At 33.8% G+C, this 23,611-nt stretch overlaps 4 long non-coding RNA genes across 4 annotated transcripts; all 4 read right to left on the bottom strand.

Moving 5' to 3' along the window:
• Positions 1-118: 118 nt before the first annotated feature.
• Positions 119-9,823, bottom strand: LOC143072807 (uncharacterized). The gene is made up of 4 exons (XR_012977321.1): positions 9,745-9,823; positions 8,558-8,678; positions 7,858-8,068; positions 119-488 (listed from the first exon to the last, which is right to left on the bottom strand). It is a non-coding gene; the product is annotated as an uncharacterized LOC143072807 (long non-coding RNA).
• LOC143072808 (uncharacterized) lies at positions 935-7,403 on the bottom strand. The gene is made up of 2 exons (XR_012977322.1): positions 7,175-7,403; positions 935-6,467 (listed from the first exon to the last, which is right to left on the bottom strand). It is a non-coding gene; the product is annotated as an uncharacterized LOC143072808 (long non-coding RNA).
• Positions 9,824-16,642: 6,819 nt separating the features above from the next.
• LOC143070728 (uncharacterized) lies at positions 16,643-18,813 on the bottom strand. The gene is made up of 3 exons (XR_012976666.1): positions 18,704-18,813; positions 18,080-18,253; positions 16,643-17,054 (listed from the first exon to the last, which is right to left on the bottom strand). It is a non-coding gene; the product is annotated as an uncharacterized LOC143070728 (long non-coding RNA).
• Positions 18,814-18,886: 73 nt separating this feature from the next.
• Positions 18,887-21,111, bottom strand: LOC143070727 (uncharacterized). Its single transcript, XR_012976665.1, has 2 exons — positions 20,622-21,111; positions 18,887-19,850 (listed from the first exon to the last, which is right to left on the bottom strand). It is a non-coding gene; the product is annotated as an uncharacterized LOC143070727 (long non-coding RNA).
• Positions 21,112-23,611: the final 2,500 nt, after the last annotated feature.

The following is a 23,611-nucleotide window of genomic DNA, read 5'->3' as shown; positions in this document are numbered from 1 at the left end:
CATTTTTTCGACTTTTGCCCCATGTGTCCTTTTATTCATATACAGTAAGGACAAATTAGCCTGTGTCCTTTTATTCATATACAGTAAGGACAAATTAACCTAAAAGACACATTTAGCCTGATATATAAATAATTTTATTAAATAGGTTAATTAAGGATATTGAACATATAACAAAATGTAAGATAAAAACACAATTTGATTTAGAAATACTGCAAAATGTACATCGAGGTATTAATGGGGAAATTGAATACCCTGTAATTTAGTTACAAAGTTATTATCCGTGTATTGCACAAATTGCTATCACCCATGAAGCTCTTTTTCTAGCATACACAATTGTTCTATAAAACCATCATTTGGAAATATTTTTCTTTTAGATCTAGCCTCTACTATGGCGTCCCACAGATGGTATTTTTTCTTTATCATCATATAAGCAATGGCTACTGTTGGAGATCTTCTATAGCCTGCCACGCAATGTACTAGGATTTTCCCTGAAAAAATTACAAATAATGATGATGAATTTTACTTTTTAGATATTGAAAACTGAAAAGAAGTTCAGCGAGATGAACTAGCACATGGGTGGTGTGTATAATATATGAGACTACTATAACACATGTTATATAGTAGTCTCAGATAATATCAACTAAATAGGTGTGTTGTATTTGGAAGATTAACCATATTTGTGTATTAGTATTTTAACAAAGACGCATTGAAGAGTATATTTACCTTTCATACCTGAATGCTCTCGTTTTTTTGTCTAATCTGCTAATGGCTATAAACTTTTAATTGTATAGCTGCTTTAAATGAATTGTTCTAACTCACAAGTCCGTTTTGCAAGTTTAAGTGTTTAATTTTTCTTCATATCTGACATCATTTTTTACGCCGTATTTTATAAAATCTTCTTATCCTCGAGGCCCAAAACATAACAAATAGATAATAAGGTTTTGGCAGTATTTGGCCACAGCTTTATCTTGAATAAAATATAACATATATGATATATAATATGTATTTAAATTGGCAATCTTGCTCTGAAATATATTTATCAATGTCTGTATTTAATATATATGTAAATTATAATGTGGCTACCGCAAATTATGGCAAACCACTAATATAAATATATTTAAGTAATATGTCTGGTACGAGAAGTTGACTGATGAGCCCTGGTAATCAGAGGCTATCATTACTGTTCACTGAATATATGAATGTTAAATCCAGCGCAGCGAAATGTGCCAAATGTGCTCTGCCAATGTCCACTTTTACATCTACATTGTGTTCACTAGTTGTCTCCTACTCTCCCATCTCAGTACCATTAGCAGAATTAAGCTGAAATATAAACTTAAAAGCAGTATCTGGTTTCTTACTTCCATTCAGAACAAATACACATGTAACACAAAATTAATTTACATTGGGAGGGTGGTGGGTTTTTTAAGAAGATTATTTTCTCGTCCAATTTTCGTCTGCTGCAATCTTGCCGACGTATTTCGAAAAGACCAAAGCGAGGTTGCGATCAAACTAATAAACACAAATGTTAAATACCCAACAGTGAACCACCACCTGCCCAAATTAAAATCTTCGAGTTTGTACCCAATGGATAACGGGCTTTAAAATTGTAGATTTTAAATCCTTTTATCCTCGAGGCCCAAAACATAACAAATAGATAATAAGGTTTTGGCAGTATTTGGCCACAGCTTTATCTTGAATAAAATATAACATATATGATATATAATATGTATTTAAATTGGCAATCTTGCTCTGAAATATATTTATCAATGTCTGTATTTAATATATATGTAAATTATAATGTGGCTACCGCAAATTATGGCAAACCACTAATATAAATATATTTAAGTAATATGTCTGGTACGAGAAGTTGACTGATGAGCCCTGGTAATCAGAGGCTATCATTACTGTTCACTGAATATATGAATGTTAAATCCAGCGCAGCGAAATGTGCCAAATTGTCCGATAAGATCAGGGTAACAACTTGATCTGATTGGACAACCGCCACTGAAAAGAGGGGGTGTAGCTGCGCGAAGCTTTGCCAAATACAATTTAATATATTAACTTTCAAGTTACTTCCTAGTAACTTACTTGAAACGTCAGATATAAAATGTTAACATAACAGTTGTATCTATTTACAGTCGGGGAAGGTTAAATTAATGCCAAGATTCCTGATGATCATTTCTAATCCTCCCTGGAGGGTATTCAAAAAAATGTTATTTCCCAAAGACGTCAAATGCACTCCATCTTTCATTAAGAATAATTCATTAGCCTTTATATCAGGGTAACGGAGGTAACAACCATCTGTTTTGGTTAAAAATGATGCTATAGAGGTATTAACCCTCATTCTACATTTTTCCATGGCATTAATATTGTCAGAGTAACGCCAACTTGATCTCGGAATAATTTGAGACCAGACAAAAACTGTGTCCAACATCAGTTGACGCATCCAACTGAACTGTTTCCTTATTAGTTCACAAAGAGTTTTTGAACTTTTTTCCCCTATATCATTGCCTCCAATATGTAAAACTAATATAGTTGGCGGATCTTCATATTTTAACATGGTTCTTATTTGTTGTTTCATGTCCAGCACTTTACCTCCACATTTTCCCTGCCACCAAATATTTACTCCCATCCTCTGCAGCCCCAAGTTTACCCCTCCCGGTCTTCCTCTGGCTTCCCCAAAGGCATGCTTAATAATCGAGGATCCAACGATCCAAACTGTAGCATGTCCTGCAATTCTTAGAAAGCAATTATTACTTGCTTATATTGATGCAGGACATACCATTTATTTACATAATACAATATTATTTAAATGCCAGCTCAAGACTGCATTACAAAATAAGCAAATATAGAAACATATTTACACAAATAAATGTACATATATGATGTTCAGGCATTTAAATCCTAATGTAACGCAAAAAGGCCTGTGACTTCCAACGTCCCATTTCTTTAATTTGTTCATCAGAAATACCTTCTAATGCACATGTAGTTGCCATGCCAATTCTAAAGGAATGGGACTTAAATCCATTGTTTTCTATACCAATTACTGACAGAGACCTTTTTAATAATGCTGAAAACTGGTATCTTGTAAGGGGGGATCCATCAAAATGACAAAATAAAGGTCCCAGATAAGGTGGGCGAACTTTAATAAAATTAGCCATTATTTGTACTGGACATACATTTTTGTTTTTCTGCTTAGAAATAACGATTGTTGTTCCAGAACCAAACTGATCAGTTTTAGATGACGTCAATAAAACCTCTAATCTTGCATCACAAAGCTTTATATTTTCAAATTTTACAGTATGCATCTGCTTATTTTTACAATCAACTGTTATTTCACCTACTCTCATAAAACCATGAAAGGCTAGCGAAAATGAAGCCATAAACAGTTTTGTCTCATACCCGTTTTTGCAAATCACCGCCAGTGACCTCAATAATTTTTCCAATATATCTCTCGTTATGGGTAATCTAGTGTCCTTTTGATTTGGGCCCCCCAACCTTTTTATTCCTTCAATCAATTTTCTGACAACAAATTTCTGTGTATTGTCTTCTAAATTGTTGATTTTATTAAAGTAACTTAAGCCTGAAATATAGCCAGATACTGTTGAGTGGGACAATTTCTTTCTAAACATATAAACAATGAATGATGCCAAGTCATCAAGCGGAATAGGCCAGACATCAGAAAAACCATGATTTTCTCTGAATTTAACAAATATGTCCATGCTATGCAAATATGCTTTCTGTGTACTGGGTGCTAATGAATTTATAAGTAAATGATTCATTTCAGTTCTGAAATCATCGACAGGAATTCTTGTGGGATTGCTGCTGGAGAACTGTCTGCATTCGGGACCAAGTCCATAAAACGTTGTTCCTGAAATCGAGAAAGAGCATCTGCGATTGCATTATGCTCACCCTCAATATGTTGTGCCCTAAATTGTATGTTATTGTTCATAGTGAGAAAAACTAGTTGTCTTATCAATATCATAACTCTCTTTGATTTTGATGTTCTTTTGTTCACAATGCTTACTAATGCCTGATTATCTATTCTCAACAGAATCTTTTTATTTCTAAATGAACGACCCCATATCATGAACGACAGCACAATGGGAATAAGCTCCAAACATGTTATATCCAATAAAATGCTAGTATCAGCCCAACTACTTGGCCACTGGTATTGTACCCAGTGACCTTGAAAATAAGCTCCACAACCTAATAAAACATTACCTGCACTATCAGTGAATAATTCCAGACTTTCATTAGTCGACCAAAATCTATCAGGAAAATAACACTGACCATTGAATTGATCTAGAAAATTTAGCCAAACTCTAGCATCTGCTTTGACCTCTGAATTCAATCTGACAGTATAATAAGGCTTTCCATTCTTAACTGAAGCTATCAAATCGTAAAAACGACGAATAAAAGCACGGGCTGATATAATAGCCCTTGAACAAAATGCCATTAAACCAGTAATTGATTCAAGTTCCTTCAGTGCCATTTTCTTTTTCGACAAGACCTGATCAAGCATAAATTTAAGTTTATCCAGTTTTTCAGGGGGGATTCTAACCAACATAAGTACTGTGTCAATTTCAAGGCCTAAAAATGTGATACATGTGGTAGGACCTACTGTTTTATTCTCTGCTAGTGGAACACCTAGCTGCCTACATACTTCATTAAAAGTGTCCATCAAAATGGTACAATTATCCGTTGAACTTTCACCAGCAAAGAAAAAGTCATCCAAATAGTGGTCTAAAGTCTCAATGCCAGCTTTCAATGCAACTGTTTTATGCAAAAAAGTGGCAAATTTTTCAAAGAGGGCACATGATATAGAACAGCCTTCAGGCAGACATTTATTAATATAATATTTCCCATCAAAGAAAATTCCCAGAAGGTCAAAATCAGCTGGGTGAACCAATAAAATTCTAAAGGCCTGACTAATGTCCATTTTTGCGCAAAGCACGTTATTTCCTAATTCAGAGATCATCCCAACCACTTTATCAAAAGAAAAATACTTTACTTTACAAATTTCTGGATCAATGAAATCATTCACACTCCAGTTTAGAGGATATGACAAGTGAGTTATAAGACGCCATCCACCGTCATTTTTTGAAACTACCCCAATAGGAGATATTCTTAAAGTTGAAATTGGTATTTTTGAAAAGGGGCCCAACATTCTACCAAGATGCACTTCTTTTTGTAATTTTAAATTCGTTTCAGTTTTGTGAACTTCTGCCGAAATGAGATTGCTTGCAAAACTCGAGATCCTTGGACCAGTATAGTTTAATCTAAACCCCTCTATAAATCCCAATAATAACATTGCTGCATCAGTTTTGTTTTCATAATTTGACAGTAATTCTCTTAAAGATTTAATTTTGACTGGGGTTTTGCCTTTGTCCCATAAATGCTCCAGGAGAACGGAATCTTGTGTTATTTTGCATTTGCCTAGGTGCAAAGGGTTGAAAATTAGATGCTGTTTTTTGTGGTGCTTGAGGCCGGGCTGATCTGAATCTCTGAACAATCCCAGGTGACTGAGGATTATTAGAGTTAGTCACTTTGCTATTAGTGCAATATATAACCGGATGTACCCCACTGCATTTTAAACAAGCATGTTTGTATGTGCAATATTGTTGGGTGCACGTCCCATTATAATTATATGCATAGCATTTAAGAAAATTGTTTGTTGGTTTTTGTGCAATATTGAACTCTGGCCCATTAATTGGACCTGCTGGTTGCATATACAATAACCATAGCTCAGTGTCTATGACAGACCAGGATCCAGCAGGCTCCTGTGATCTACGTAGTCTAAACTGTTCATCATACAATTTCCATCCTAAACCTGCATAGCGTTTAGCCCCTAACCTGACAGTTTGCATATACTTCAACAGTTCTTGGAACTGAGATGTATGTATAGTACAATAAATACTGATATATATTAAAAAGGCATCCGTCCATATACCTATTGTGTTAATTCTTGTATCCTGTTGCTTAGGTTGTAATATAATCTGTCCCTGATTAAATGTAAGTGTTTGATTCACTCCTGTTATGTTTTGTGAATTATTTAACAAACTGCCCATATCTACATATTCCCCATTTATTACTTTTTGTTAGACATTTTGCGATACGTTTCGCGCTATGTCATCTGACGCCTTAACCGTTTCAATGGGTAAGGCATAACCTGTGTTAATTAGGGGTTGGTGTAATGTTGTATTACCTGGAGCAGGGTAAATTGTTTCTGCTGGCAGTGTTGCTGGGATCATTATTGGACTGTGTGGTAGTACATTAGTTGTCACTGTGTTTGAGCCGAGCTGTACAGGTGATGTTCCACTTGTTCTAGGTAATCTATCTGCAATATTAGCAGTCGCCTCTTCCTGTTGCTGTTTCGACTTCTTTGCAGCAGCCGCTGCGCCTCCATTATTTGCCCTGCTTGTCGGCACCCTTTTTCTGCCGGACCTCCTATACATGATCTGAAACTTAAAGTGTATGTGTTATCTTCATTCAAATACATGTGCTTTACCTTATATATACATGTATATATAAAATATTAAAAGTGAATATCCAAAAACATACGTATTTCACAAATCTCTCTCCGATTATATGCCTATAGTTTGCTCTTTCGTGTTATTCTCAGGATATATAAACTAAGAAATCAATTACTACTTACTAAAATGATTGTTTTGCCATTTGTGCAAATCCGAAACATACGAGTTTATCAAAGCCGGTTCCGGTTTTTATGCCCACCGTTAACCGGAAGTTTGTCATTACAAGTTTGTCAATAAATAGAGTCGAAACACTCAACTTTTTGCTCATTTTTGTCCTGTATTTAGATGAACTAAGTTATCGACTGCATCAATTTATATGCTGACAATAAGCTATTTCAAAATTTCATTGTGAAAATATTTGGTTGATTTGAAAACCCCTTATATCACTAAAGTACGGCAATAACAGTTATAAATTCCTTCACATTTTCAAATTGCATAAAAATATAATGTCTAACACAATCTTGGTTTGATTTATTTTTGGCTGTGACCGTTTACTTAAATTCGACATTCATTTGCACATTAAATTTTTGTATGTTTTTAAATGTCGTTTTTAACTAAAAATTCAAGACATCGGGATTAAATCGATATCAATCCGTCTTTATCGTATATCAAAATAAACTTATAACCCTTTATCAAACCTATTTCAGGTGTTATTTCAACTTTTTTAAGAAGATTATTTTCTCGTCCAATTTTCGTCTGCTGCAATCTTGCCGACGTATTTCGAAAAGACCAAAGCGAGGTTGCGATCAAACTAATAAACACAAATGTTAAATACCCAACAGTGAACCACCACCTGCCCAAATTAAAATCTTCGAGTTTGTACCCAATGGATAACGGGCTTTAAAATTGTAGATTTTAAATCCTTTTCTCTTACACTATCCGGCCTATTGCAACCTAAGTTAGTCTTATTAAGATCTCGGCTGTCTTGTCTAAAAATCATTAACCCAAAATTAAGGATTGATATTACTTTTACTTGTAGATACCGCTTATTTTGTGTCTAAAAATTGAAATAACAAAAATACCGGGGAAAATTTGAAAGTCCCTAATCAAATAGCAAAATCTTAAGCTTAAACACATCAAACGAATGAATACCAACTGTCATATTCCTGACTTGCCTGGTACAGGCATTTTCTTATGTAGCAAATGGTGTACCAAACAAATCAAAGGAAAACAAGCTATTTCAAAAGAATTTTAACAGTGGTAATAAGATTCCGAAAACTTTGGCCTAGATGATACCTATCATGCACCGTAAAAGCGACAACTGTTGGTACGTCATCCCCATTATGATAAGTAGTTTACTACGTTATGCTTTTAGATTTACCTCCGTCTTTTAATGCTTTATCTATTATTTCACATGCCTCATAGAAACATTTTTTATGTCAAATTTTGGATCATCTTCAGCAAATATTTCGAAATATTTGGCACCTATTTCTTTGTAAAATTTCTTTCCGGTCTCTACATCCTCCATTGCTAGATTTAACACATGCGTAATACCGTTTGACTTGACTTCTGCCGGATCACGTGCCAAAAATCTGAAAAAGTATTATGATCAAGTCATCACATTTTTGAATAATAAGCTAATTTTCCTTTATTTTGCGAATGTATTTGAACTTCATTTTAGATACATATTATTATTAAGTGCAAACTTACTAACATTTATTTGTACTGCATGCATCAGTTCTAAGTCTTTTGTAAGTTTGTGTTTTTTAACACAAATTTCGTAATTTTCATTGTTGCAAATATTCATTTGGTTATGATGTTATTTGACATTTTGATTACATATCAGGCTCTATCTAAAAGGTATGTAAAGTGGTAGTATGAATACTTAATCTTTGATACTTGTCTTTGAAAAAGAAATATGTATTATAATTTCATCAATTATAATTTAAATTGTTTCTCGTAAGAACTATGTGAAATTTTAAAATGAGAATCAACCAAACTGTGCTCATCGCCTTTTGTCTTATTCAGAATTTAACTTCAAGTTTCATTGGTAGAAAAAAAAATACTTTAATAAAACTCACTCGTTTCCCACATAAATGTTTGGAAATATTTCGTCTCCGTCGTTTTTTATACTCTCGTTTGCTCCTTCTTGCAAAAAGTTCCTTATTTTATGATATAACTGACGATCAAATTTGTCTTCATCTGTAATAAATATTTGGTATTTAAACTCAAGTACAATAAATAAGTAATCTGAGAAAATTTCAGCATATAATTATGATAACCGTCGGTAGAATAGTCACTGTAATTCACCGAGTTATGACAGTTGTAAATGGATTAGGGAGCTACCATTTGATTTTTATGGGGGGGCTAGGAGGAAAAATTTTGTCCTGCATTTTATTTTAGCTGTAATCTCTGTCCTGCCTTTTTATTTTTCACTCTGTTCGGTCCTGCCTTTTTTTTTATGTTTATCCTGACTTTTTTTTACCTAAATTGTCGTCCTGACTTTTTTTTTTTGCAAGTGTCTCATCCTGCTTTTTTTTTTACTCAAAACTCCTGTCCTGCCTATTTTTTTCAAATTTCATCCTAGCCCCCCCATAAAAATTAAATGGTAGCTCCCTTAAACAGAAATACTACAATGTTGCATTCAATCTCCAATTCCTGCTACCGTTGAAGAAGTGGCCAACTCTTGATATTCACATTTGCTATAAATGGGTGATACATTTATCTAAAAAATAAATTTCATCTTCAAACTCATCTTGCGTGCACCTGAGACAAATTCGGTTTTGTCGAAGAGTACACACGTGGCTGCCAGTTTCAATATGCAATTTTGTGAGCAGATATTCTTAATCTAGTAAGACATTTCCTTTGCTCAAAAAGTCGCATTATTGACAAAGAATTTTCAAAATAAAAACCACTTGAATATTACATAAGTTCGTAGGTTTTCATATGTATGTATATATAGCTGACCGTGCGCACATTTTTAGAATGAAGCGCGGAACAAAATGTACGTCAGTCTACGTTTATACACCCCAAAGAAGTTACAAAAAAAGCATTCAATTCTTAAATTAAATCATAAAAGAAGCATTCAGTTCTTTAAAAGGGTACGGGATGATTTCCCGTGATTACATGTAACCGTTTCTTGCTGTATTCTATATATGGTCTATCAAAAACAGTTTTGAGCTTTAATCTTCCTTGTTTAGAACACTTATTGTAGAATATTAAGTAATGGTAATAATATACGATACATTAAGAAATATTTATAACTTACCTGTGGACGCCATTTTTAAAAAGATAATTATATACAAACAAACGGTTGATATGTAAAAATGCCATCTAAAAATAGTCATGACAAATGAAATTTAAAGATAAGAAAAAATCGATAAGTGAAATTTAAAGTTAACAAAAAACGATTTCACTGGGGTAAAGCTGATGACCGTAACTGCATTCACGGTCATCCAAAGATGTCGGATGAAAAATTAGGTCGGTATCTGTATTGTCTGTTAAAGTGTTTCTATATCATTTTCTTTACAAAGGCATTGGTACGAAGTAAATTTATAAAAGATTCACACGGAAATCACAAATTACTACCGAGAAATGTGTATGAACAGGAAATTGGATTTGAAAAAATCGCTAAGATGACCGTTAATTGTCATCAAATATTTTCAAGATGACCTTAACATATAACAAGGATGACCGTGATTGTTAAAACGAAGACTATAATTTGTAAAAAATGGCCGTAATTCATAAAGGATGACCATCAATTCTAAGAAATATCCGTATTTGTATTACCCTTTTTGTCTCAAATAATTATTCGTGTTGGTTAAACGTATTTATAAGACGGCATTATCCTATAGGTAGAAGAAAATGAGACGTGCTTCAAATACATAGTTCACCAAACGTAGCCTCCAACTACAAGCCAAAAGATTTTTTTTATTTCTGACATTCTTATTACTGTCATATAATAAATACAACTTTTTAAAAATGCCAATGCATGTACACCCATTGACATTATATCGTTTCAACTATCCATTGCAAATATTCTTTATTTTAGATAAGTACATGTTTATCCTTAAACCAACTTCAAATTCACCTTATCGAATGTAGACATCATTTTGACACACACTATAGAAAATCATGTTGGTCCACACACATTTAGTTTTAGAAAGAAAGCTTTGGATGAAAACACTGATCATTCGGAGTGGAAGAAACAAAACTGCAAATGATGTAAGGAAAAGGATATATAGGGAAAACGTTATAAGACTCTTTCTCTTTTCTTTTTCTCTTTTTTGTTTTAGGTACAACTGCCTATTATCATAAGCATTTGATGTGTAAACTTGTAATTCATATCAATAATTTTTTTAAAATTTATAAAGACTCCTTGAAGTATATCATATCTATATCTACAAAAGGGGAGGTAAAGCGTAAGAAGTAATATAAAAATACCAAGCTTCGAGGAAAACTCAAAACGGGAAGTCCCCAATCGTAACTCTTTCAAAACCAACCTCTGATTTTACTGAAACTTGAATTATTATTTTTATTATCCTGCTGTAACAATACTATTAATATTTCAATATCAGAATTAAGTAAGAATTAATTTAGATATACTTGCACAACCAAAATGCATTAATAGATTGCTGATGTAGCATGCGCACGCTCTTGTTATTATGTAGCTTATTAAATATGTAAAATGAAACTGCCTTTGTGTTTATTGCCTCACACCATTCCAAACATGGTGTCAGATGTGGGACGCTAGCAATGGTCCTACAGGCGTTTTTGATGGGTATTGCAATCCAAAACGAAACGAAACTGTAGAAATATACAGATTTAACCTGAGGAACCAAAACAAAGAAGAGACATCTGGCAAGTATGGCACCTAGTTGAAAATATTAGCAACGACTTGCAACTATGGAGTACTGTAAGAGTCACTAATCAGAGACAAAATTATACGTGGTATACAAGATTCACATCTAAGGCCACACCAATTTGATTTATAGACTGTTCTATGGATTTTCCCGCTCCTGTTTTTTCGAAATCAAGTTTTCAACAAAAAAAAAAAAAAAAAAAAAAAAAATACCGCTTCCGTATTTTTTTGGTTGGCCTGCCGCTCCGAAATTAGTATTGCCTTGAAATTTGTTTTTCTCACTGACGCTTTTTTCCCCTGTAACCAAAGCTGGGTTCAAACGCACGTGTGATCAATCAATAAAAAGTGAAAGGAAATATAAAAATCAAAATGTCAAGCCATCAGTTGTTGTGGTTTCGGCTCAACGCCGAGGACAGGCAATTATTGAACAAACGGCTATCCGTTGTTCGTCAGCATTTACATATCTTTTATAAAGCGAAAAGGGTAAAGTCTCAATATTTCGATATCGATATGGGGCTGGGACTTGTCTGGCAAATAGCCCGGCGTTTGACGTCAGAGTAATTTCGGACTGCACCTATCAATGTTGGCACTGGCATGGATATTTCTGTGTTGGGATAGTCAAACTGTAAATTTGTGAATTTTGAAATAGATAGAACACCCTCCGATCCAAACAATGATTTAAATGAATTACCCACATGTCCCTCTTAAAAAATGTGTTAATGAAAAAAACAATAGAACTTCCTAAAGAAACTTAAACAAAATCGTGTGAACAGGGCAAGGAGATATTGATAGGCCCAGAGAAACTGTTGTGTGACCTCATTGACCTGGCTAGTACTATAGAGTGTGGGTGGCCTTCAGAAACTTTAGGGGGGGGGGGGGTTAAGGCACCTGTATTAAAATTTGATCATGGGTAGTGGGTATTTAAGAAAGACTGCTTGCACATTTAAATGAAATATCCAATTTAAAATGTATGCATGGTGGGGTCAAATAAAAAGTGCCTTCCTTCCCTCTCCCCTCCCCCCATTACATTTATTTTTGGAACAGCCCTTGGAGGAGTTTAACCTTAAACATTGTCAAAAAAGGCTATTCATCAAAAAGTTACAAACTGAAAGTATCAATTTAATAATTGTCATGCTCTTTACATTTGTGAAGGATATTGATATTGCCATTTCTAAGTCAAATTTAAGAGATTATTTTCAAATATTTGCTTCTGCAAGTTGAAAGAGTCTACAGTTGTATGCTTAGAGTCAGAATAAAGTATTCAAATGGGTAACAGGTCTTATTCATCAAAACATCGGTGTTTTTCCTTCTTATTCTGTTTGATAAAACTAGCATGTAACAATTAAAAAAAAAGAGATTTCGCTCGGTCCTCTTGCAGACCACTCGCCTGTCAAAAACTCATTTTCAAGAATTTTTTAAAAACAAAAAAAATTCGCTCGCTCGCCCCATATTTTTTAGAGCAAATGTCCGAAGAACTATTTATCAAATTGGTGTGGCCTAAGAGTTATAGACTTAGACCTGCCGAAATGTTTGCAAATTTCAAGAGCAGGAGAGAATAAAAACATTAGAAAAATTTTCATACTTGGAAGTACATGGTGTAAAACACAAACAAAGAAATTCTATTTATCAACAGCAAAAGCAATATACACATAAAACTAAACCATCTTATGCACAAAATTCCTCTGCTTGTAAATATTGCGGAAAAAGCATGAATTTAGCAAGGCAAAATGTCCCGCTTTTGGGAAGGAGTGTATGAAATGCGGTAAAGCAAATCATTTTGAAAGCATGTGCAAATCAGAACAAAAATCCAGGCAAAGACATCATCCAGGACACAGAATACGAGCAATATCTGAAGAGTCTGATGAAAGTAATGATTATTTTGAAATAAACACGGATACACTCACCAATGTAAACTCTGTTAAGGAAAAACACAGTAGACACATATATGCATCTATGAAAATAATAGGCAAGAAAGAGAAAGGCAAATTAACAAGAGTGGAGCAACATGCAATATAATCACTGCAAGAACATAGAAAGAGCTTGACATTAACCAATTACAGAAAACTAGTCAAATACTGACAATGTACAACACTACCACAATAAAACCGATAGGAACATGCATTCTAAAATTGGTCAATCCAAAAAACAATGATAAGTTTAAGGCAGAATTTGTAGTAGTAAAAGATGGCACTTTGACTCCGTTGTTAGGTAGCAAAGCAGTGCAAGCTATGCATTTGGTAAATGTAAATTATGAAAATATTAAAGCAGTGAGACAGGGTGCCCTTTCTAAACCCCTTTCAAAAGAAATTGTTATGAAGGAATATGCAGATATATTTGAAGGGACTGGTAAATTGCATGGGAAATATCATTTAGAATTGGACAATACTGCAAATCCTGCAGTACATCCGCCACGAAAAGCTATTAAAGAGAAGCTTAAATCCGAATTAGAAAGACTGACAAAGTTAGAAATTATAAAACCAGTTTCAACGCCAACTCCGTGGGTTTCAAGTTTGGTAACGGTCGTAAAACCAGACAAACTTTGGATATGCATTGATCCGAAGCATTTGAACCAGCAGTTGATAAGAAGTCATTTACCACTACCAACTATCGATGATTTACTACCAGAAAAGAGGGACGAAAGATACCAAAGGGACAGTAAAACTCATAAATCTAAAACAAACTGACAACGCCATGGCTAAGAATGAAAAAGATAAACAAACAACAGCACACACGACACAACATAGACAACTAAAGAATAAACAACACGAACCCCACCAAAAAACTAGGGGTGATCTCAGGTGCTCCGGAAGGGTAAACAGATCCTGCTCCACATGCGGCACCCGTCGTGTTGCTTATGTGATAACAAATCCGGTAAATAGTCTAATTCGGTAGGTCACATTCATGAAAGGGAAGGGGATTGTAGTTACGACGTAAGGAACATATCCGATTTCATTTGTGAAACGGTTATTCCATAACGGTCAACCAACTCGTGATGGCGTCCGTAAAATTTACGAAGGGATGATTTCAACTTCACCATTTGGAACTCTTGGTTTAATAGCTTTCTTGTGAGAAGCAACCCTCTATCAAGAAAATCATGATAGGAAATGCAAGCACGGGAATATCGTATCAATTGGGAGATATATACCCCGTATGCAGGTGTTGCTGGAATGTTGCTACTTAGAAATGGAAAGTTCACAATTGGAAAGCTGAAATCATCTCTTTTTTGTCGTAAAGTGTTGTTTTCAACCGACCCTCATTGTCAATTTCTAGATGTAAGTCAAGATATGAGACCGACTTAACTGTATCTGTAGTATCCTTTATCTCTAGCTCGATTGGATAGATGCGTTCCACATAGTCACCAAATTTTGAATTATTTAGTGAAAGAACATCATCTATATAGCGAAAAGAAGAGTTAAAGGATACTGCTTACTTCTTATCTTTCTTCCTAAGAAGTTCCTGCATGAAGTCAGCCTCATAATAATAAAGAAACAGTCGGCAAGTAGAGGGGTACAGTTTGTTCCCATTGGAATGCCGACAGTCTGTTGAAAAACACGTCCTCCGAACGTAACAAATATGTTGTCAATCAAGAAATCAAGTATCTTGATAATATCAGTTTCAGAGAATTTTTTCTTCGAATCAGAGTGATCCTTTACAAAGTAGGATTTATCCCTCCCTAAGACAAGATACTTGTATCTACGTTGGCCATTCTTTTTTATTCAGAACTGAGTAGAGCAAAGGTATTTAGTGTCGTTGATGCCAAGAATGGATTTTTGCACGTGGAATTGGTTGAAGAAAGCTCGTTGTTGACAACATTCAACATACCGTTCGGACACTACAGATGGTTGCAAATCGCGTATGGTTTATCTTCTGCACCAGAAGAATATCAGCGAAGGCAAGACCAAACTGTTGAAGTGCCAGGTGTACGAAGCATAGTAGATGATATTCTTATCTATGGCGAAGGCGATACAGAAGAAGAAGCCATTGATGACCACGATAGGAAATTTCGGGCTTTAATGGAACGTTGTCGGGAAAGAAACTTTAAACTTAACAAAGAAAAGTTGAAGTTAAAATTGAAGGAAAGTCGATTCATAGGACCTCTAGTAACCAGCGAAGGTTTGAAGCCGGATCCAGAAAAGATTCGAGTCGTAATGGATATGCCAAAACCGACAGTTATTTCCGGAGTAAGAAGAATTATTGGATTTGTAACGTATCTAAGCAAGTTCTTACAAAACTTATTGACATTTGCAAGCCACTTCGAAAGCTAACTTTGAAAGACTCCGAATTTTGTTGAATTGAAAATCACGATAAAGCACTTGAAGAAATCAAAAGGCTAGTGATTACTGAGCCGGATTTGAAATATTATGATCCTAAACTACAGCTAACAGTTCAAAGCGATGCTTCACAAACTGAAATTGGTGCTGCAGTTATATATGAAGACAGACCAGTTGCTTATGCGAGTAGAGCTCTCACTGATACCGAAACAAAGTATGCTCAGATGGAGAAGGAACTATTACTAGTTATTTTCGGACTTTTTTACTATTGTTGTATTTATTCTTAAACGAAAGTGAACTGTGATATAATAATTGGACTTTTGGCTCAATTTGGTTAAAAGAAGATGAGAAACATCAATGCTGAATTATTCACTTGCAAGGGAATAATTTTACGTCATTGAATCCATATTCATAGGATTTTCAATTGAACCCCTTTGGAAGAGATGAATTACGCATGTGTTCAGCTAATAAAAGAAGTGTCAATATGAAATGTGAAAAAAAAGGATGAATCATTTGGTTGATTAATTCTATCTACAACCAATTGTATTCTTAAGCAGGTGGTAAACATACTTTTAATATACAATATGAAATAATATGAGAGATCAGCTTCTGTACACCAAACATTTTATGAATAAGGAAATAGATAAAAAATATCTATATATTTCATCAAATACTGTTTTTAATTTTAAACACAAATTAATTAATGTATTAGAGCTTGACAAGGAAAAAGAGGTAGCAATAGGAACATGGGTTGCTATTGAATATCAAAATGGTTGGTTTCCCGGTGAGGTTACTGAAATTTTGTCAAGCGAAGCATTGACGTATGGAGTGAATTTCATGAAACCAAAGAGATTGAAGTCAAATGCATTTGTCTGGCCTAGTCCAGTTGATAGTAAAGTTATAGATTCTAAATTTTTTTATTTACATTTTGATATTGTACCTACTACTGGTTTGAGACATTTTCTAATACATGTTGCAGATTTTGAGGACATTGAAGACTTGTATAATGATTACAAGGAAGACTCTTTTTTAACTTGGCCAGCAACGGGTAATTTGATGTTGAACCTCTATTTTAATTCTTGTGATACAAGATCTTTTTCATTATTGATGTTGTTTTTGTTGTGTTTTTAATTTAAATTCAACCATGAATATTTATAATTGTTGTTGTCATTTACAAAAAAGTTATTTGCAATTTGTTATTCAATTTTCTTGCTAGCTTGTTTGTCTTGAAATAAAAACTCGATTCAGACATTCATCATGTTTATTAATTATTTTCATCTCGTAAACTATATGGTTGGAAATCATTATCATATCTGTGTTTAAATTTAGTCTTTGTAACATTTGTTGTAATCTTCAATGCTTCAGTTTGGTAAGGTTATGAACTTCTTGAAAACTGAGGTCATGTGTCAAAATTCTGAACATGTAATGTGTATCAAACAGTCCTACCTACAAAAGCAAAAGAAAATATTCAACACAATTTTGGGTTACACATACGGTTAAAAAGTAACAAAACAATATATTTTAGAATGTCTTTTTGATGTGACATGTGTTAGAACCAATATTTCACGTTTTGAGTTGAAGCAGTATAATACATGTATAACTTTTTGGGAGATGTAAATTTAGTGGATGTAGTCATTTTTCAGGCTTTTTTTGGTTATCAAGGGTACTTTACACTTCTTTTCCAACAAGATACATCAAACTTGAGGTGTTCACTTGAAGGAATATGCCAAATAAACCATAGATGCAAATTTTCAGGACTATATAAGCTATAAAAGTTGGTGTAAGATAGAGAACTATCCTCACACACAACATTTTTCATCAAAATCCTCATTTTATGTGTCCAAAACTCATTTCTGCTGATGCTAAATTAATTGTGATAGGTTTATATGATCAGGCATTGCAAAATTACTCTATGTACCAATTTGTAGGGATGTAGCAGTTATAATAAGTGTTAATATCCAATTAAGGTGAAATTAACATTCGACTTAGTCATTAGTCAGTTCACTGAAGCGGACAAATTTTTCGCAGTGCTGGAAAGCAATATTTGACTTCGAAAAAAAAATGAAAAAAATGCATTACATGTGTAAAAATGTTTCTATACTTAGACATTTTTGACTAAATAACAGGAATACCAATTATGTGAGGTGAGGGAATTCAAATAGAGAAGATACCTTGGAAATTGATATTTTACCAATTTAGCTATATTTTCGTCATAAAGACTTAAAAAGTGGCCAATTTATATAAATTAAAATTGCCGTAACTTTTGAATGGAAGAAGATATTCAGAGTATTTAACCACCAAAACTCTTGTTTTTTCACGACCTTCCATACGAAATTTATGTATTAGTACAAACAAATACTCTTTTTGAACAAATAAATACTCTTATTTTTTCATCTGGCATACCTAATGTAACTATGTTCTAACAACCAATTAAAACATCATAAGACTGATGAATACATTTTTCTACATACCATACATCAAACATGTGTTGGATGCTTGGTTCCTTTTTCTCTCATGAATTTCTTCACCTGGCTATGTATATCTGTGATGAGGTGGGATACTTGAACGTGTTGGTTGTGAAGACAGTTCAAACATCTTATTAACCCCTCTTATTCCATTGCATAACTATCTTTTACCTCATTGCTCTGAAAAAATATGTGAATCAAGTTAGTTAAAAGAAGAGGTTAAAATTTATTCATACTATTATTATTATTATAATAAAAATATCAAAGTGATATTAACGACAGTAAAACTGATAATCCTCATGAGCAGAAAGGTTATTTTATATTTTCTTTTATCTAAAAATAAAACGTCTTTTAAATTAGCATCTATAGTTTGCTCAATTTAATAGATAAGTTGGTTAATGTTTGCTTAACATCCAATAGCAAATATTGCATGCATGTTCTGGATAATTTTGAACCAGTATGTATATTATATATATATTCTCAATAATTGCTTATTGTTCAAGGCTGTGCAGTAACTTTTAGTTATTCATCTCTGTGACATTTAGTCTCGTGTGGAGAGTGATGAAATTAGCAATCATACCACATTTTCTTTTTTTTATATTTACTATGATGTTTTAACCACACACTTACCTGTACCAACTGCATATCTATCACTTTTGATGTTGTCAAATCCATAAATAAAGGCAACCGAGTGGTATACCGCTGTTCGAAATTCATAAATCTATAGAGAAAAAAAAAAAAAAAAAAAAAAAAAATCCGAGTTACAAACTAAAACTGAAGGAAACGCATCAAATATAAGAGAACTACGACACAACTAGTTCTAGCTGTTTTCTACTCCAGACTGAGTTTATTGCAGGAACTAAGTAGACAGTTTGCATATAATTATAAGTGCTCAGTGAAAAAACTGAACTCCAGGATGTTTCATAAAGTTTAATGCCTTTCTAAGATTACTGCCTGAAAACAGAATGGCACCAGCCAAAACTACATTTCCAACTGGCATGGTATTAAGAAATTGGTTGACTCTTTCAACTTTTTAAATACCCACAATCACACTTTATATTGATCTGAATGAATGTTCCAGTCACTATTATTACTATTTCCTTTGAGGTACGGGTTTTCCTACATTCTATAAATTCCCTAAATAAATAATTTAATTCGGTCTGAAAAACAATAAACTTTCTTTCCTTAGCCTCATTTTTCTGTTCATTGATATCTATAACCCCCTCAATTTCATCCTCTTCATCTGATGGTACCCATTCAGAATCATCTGAATCACTCAATTTCATCCTCTTCATCTGATGGTACCCATTCAGGATCATCTGAATCACTCAATTCATCCTCCTCCTCAATACACCTAATCGCTATTTATTCCATTCCGGATAAGTTCTAAAATTACAAAACTTTTTAATCCAGTTGAAGCTATCTTGGACCCTGTTTAAACTATCGTAAATACTTCAAACAAAATATTTTTTACTTCAATTTTAATTTCGAAAAAAGTAGATCATAATCTATCAAAATTTCCTAAAGATCGCTTTCTAAAGTTTTCCCTCCCTCAGCTCACTACTGATTACCTCTATTTTTTGGAAGCCTCCAAACAGGAAGTTGTATAAATGACTGTTTTTCCCGGATTGGACTAAATAGCGATAAGATGTATTGTTGTAAGTTGGCTGCTGGCATTACTTCCAAGTAGTTCTGGTGGTATGACAATATGTTCTGTTTGTGTACTACTGTCAGTCATTGGAATGTAAGCTTGAATCTTGGCATTTTGTTGAGGATACTAAATAAAAGAAGGAGACATTACTTAGCTTTAAATATAAATGAATCAGAATAAATAATTCATACATGTTTTACTCATATACAATTTTAAATACATATATGTTAAAATGCTGTTCCATTTTCATGTATTAATTAACCTGCAAGCATGTAGGAAGTAACAAAAGTTTAATTTGACAAATAATTCTACATTTTGTTCACCATATAATAAACATTTTCTACAGGATGTCTCATTGGTAATCATATCACATCATCTTATTTAAATATGACTGTGTTTATTAATAAGTTTCAAATTGCAATGACTGCATTTTCATTGCAAAACTATATTGTAATTATATTTACTTTGTGATCACATACAGACACATTCACTAGAAAATGTAATGCAAAACAACTGTTGTTAATTTTTTTTCTGGGGGGGAGGGGGTAATTTTTAAAAAGCTTTAAATTGAATTAATAGTGTATACATCCTTACTGTTACGTTTTTGTTGATATTTATAAATGTATTAATTCCTGCTTGAAGACCCATATAGGAGGCATTGGGCTATTTTCTGCTCTTTTTTGTTTGGGTTAAAATTGTCTCTTTGATACTGATTCCATTCTCAATTCTAATTTTCAAAGTTTTATCTTGACATGTACATGTACACTGAAAGTTCAGTATATCACTTGTTTGGGTATATAATGTGTGCATATATGGTAAATGAGACAGCAACCTAAAAGCAGATTATTTTTTCCTGGTACATTTAGAAAAAGATCAGTGATTGACATTCAAACCTACCACTATTTTGTTATCAGTCTGGTAAAACATTTTAAATGTCTGTCTGTTGTCTGTCATACAAGATGGAAGTGGCATACTTCTCCAGATCATGTAGTACTAATTCACTCAAACAACTACTTTCAGATTCTTCTACATGTTAATCATCAGCACTCATATCCAACACTTATGTCAATTCACTCTCAGTATCAAATGACTATGATGACACCTTGCCTTCACTGAATCCCTGAAATATCTGAAATGAAATTGCAATACTGAATACTGAAGAAATTTACATGTATATAGATCTATTCAGTCAAAATTAAGCTCCTTAGAGCTCGTGGTATATATATTTCAACTTATGCCCCAAAAAAATTTGTTTTTCTTATTCTTAGCTTCATGCAGGTTAAACAATTTTTTTAATGACTTTTATAATGACATTCCCATCTTGCACTTTCATATACATGTACATTGTTCAATGATTCACAGCATTTATTGACTTATCCATTTGTAAGGCCACTTTTTTATTAGTTGGTTTACGGGATTCCTCTAAAAAAAGGAAGGGTAGGAGGTCGAAAAAAAAAATAAAAATAAAAACAATGAAAAAGTATAGGGTAGGAGGTCGAAAAAAAAATTAAAATAAAATTGGAATTTATACTGTTTTTTTAACCAAAGATCGTGAAACAAACAATGGGATTACTCTACAGTATAATACTAACCATGTATGCAGATCATTTCATAAACTGGTATTAATTCTTGCTGTTTTAATTAATGTGTTACAAGGAGTCCAATGTCAATGTATATTGATGAAAGCAGATACATATATAGGTCTCTGATGAAGGGGAAGTGTGTTTCCCAATTTCTTTTTGTTCTGTGTATTTATTCATCGAATTTAAATTAGATGCATGTCTGACTCTCTTCCTTTTACTCGGGCTGGCTCCCAGGCCTTGTGGTCCTAAAACATTCGAGCACGATTTTTGCACTCAGACTCAAGAATCAACCAATTAAAATACTGAATTTTGTGTTTTGTATTTTGTACTCGGAGTACTGAGTAAAGTTTTATGACCGAGAGCCCAGGGTAGAAGTCTTCCCCCCGACTTGTATTAAATATTATGCGTATAGCATTTGTCTTCAGTCTTTTTGTTTTGGTGTAAACTTCACGGACGCGGCAATCTTTGCATCTATTACAAACTGATCGAAGTCAAAGTGTAAAGAACAATCTGGAATGCTCTGTAGGAAGGAAGTTCTGTCTTTTCACCTTTGCTTTTGTATCCATATCTTTCGGGAACGTAAACAACCAATATCCTTGACCTGACCTAGTATTGCAGTTGAATGCCACACAATACACCATAGCTTGTTCAATTCGTTTACAATTTTACGATCGAATGATAGATATTGATAGCGTAACGATGGACTCATATGAGGTCTCACCGAGAAGGAAGTAAAGGGAGATAAACAAGGTTGGTATTTCCCGCGATTTTCAACACTGATATTTATCTGTTAATTTTAGTACCAGCGAGGTTTGGAATTTACGGATAAGAATAATTTTCCACATTTAAGACACAAATGCCTGCGAATTTTGTTTACCTTTTTGCATTTAACCTTTAATAAAAAAAAAAAAACACCCAGTCAAACAGGATACTCATGGGTGTTCTTCCACCAAGTGAAGGAGTTCGTGTGATCGACCACAATGTTTGCTTGACTTGTGTGGGGAGATATGGTTAAGTCACATTGACAGCTATGTAGTCCGGTTTCTGTAATCACGCCGAATTCTGGACGTGCCTGTGCTTATATAAAGGGACGAATATGTAGGTTAGTGCTACCACGAATGTCGTTGGCTACTGTTATCATAATTTGTGCCGTTGATTACGGTGTTATATCATAAATCTGAACGTTGATTTTCTTGTGCGAATTGTTTTACATTTTGTCTTGTCGGAGCCGAGTATAGCAACCAATGGTTTTTATTCCCCGAGGGCATCATTAACTTGGTAGCTTTATGCATGATGTATACAAATGACACAAAGAACAAACTGGCTGGGACGTCGCCCGGGTTACCAAGGTCCTCTTTTGCTGCACGGAACACTGTAGCATTTGATTTTTTGTGTTCCACGGAATATCCTCCGGGATACCCCTGATTTGACTTATATTCAGCCAGAAGGTAATTACTATTTTAAAAATTCAGATACCTTTCATAAATTAAAGCCATGTTGCGTCAATATTTTCGACTTTTTAAAGACACCGGCTACAAGTGAATCAACACCTATCATTTCTTCTTGTAAACATAAAAAAGGAAAAAGGAGCACGTGTAAGACATGTGATATGTTAACACGTCCAATCACGACTCCTGATTTTACTAGTAATTTAACATCTAAAAGATATTATACTAAATCTTTCGAGCCTCTGGACTGTTCCACGGACAATGTCGTGTACGGAATCGAATGTACTTTGTGTGGACTTCTTTATGTTGGTGAAACTCGTCACACTTTGCGTAAAAGAATGATTCAACACCTGTCTGATAATAAAAATCCGCAATTTAGGGTTCTTTTAACCATTTTAATCAACCGGACCATAATCCTTCTCTCTATGAAAGTACGCATCACCGAGAAAATTTATCACCACACAAATCACTGCAAATAGCCCTCTATTAAGTACTCATTTCCGCAAAGATAGAGAAAATTTCTGGATAAGGGAATTAGGGACTGCAATGCCATATGGTTGCAATGATAATATCAAAGGAGTAGGATATTTCTCAAGTCCTGCCTGCAGTGATGTTAATGTAATGAGTTTATTTAATACTACCTTACGACAAGAACGTAGTCCTGGGCAAAAACATTACTATCGGCCTAATGTAAAAAAGTCTTCCAAATCTAGATCACCCTCTGGGAGCTTTAATGACCTTCTTTCTCATCTTCATCATCCACTAGGGTTACATTACATTAGAACTATTCTATTTTCACTGCCAGTTAATTTTCTAAAACATTTGAGATATTATGCACTTGACAAAGGAGGCACCA

The sequence above is a fragment of the Mytilus galloprovincialis genome, chromosome 4, assembly GCF_965363235.1.
Source record: "Mytilus galloprovincialis chromosome 4, xbMytGall1.hap1.1, whole genome shotgun sequence".
NCBI classification, from domain to species: domain Eukaryota; kingdom Metazoa; phylum Mollusca; class Bivalvia; order Mytilida; family Mytilidae; genus Mytilus; species Mytilus galloprovincialis.
The sequence above is the reverse complement of the archived record's forward strand: the minus strand, read 5'-3'. Positions and strand labels throughout refer to the sequence as shown.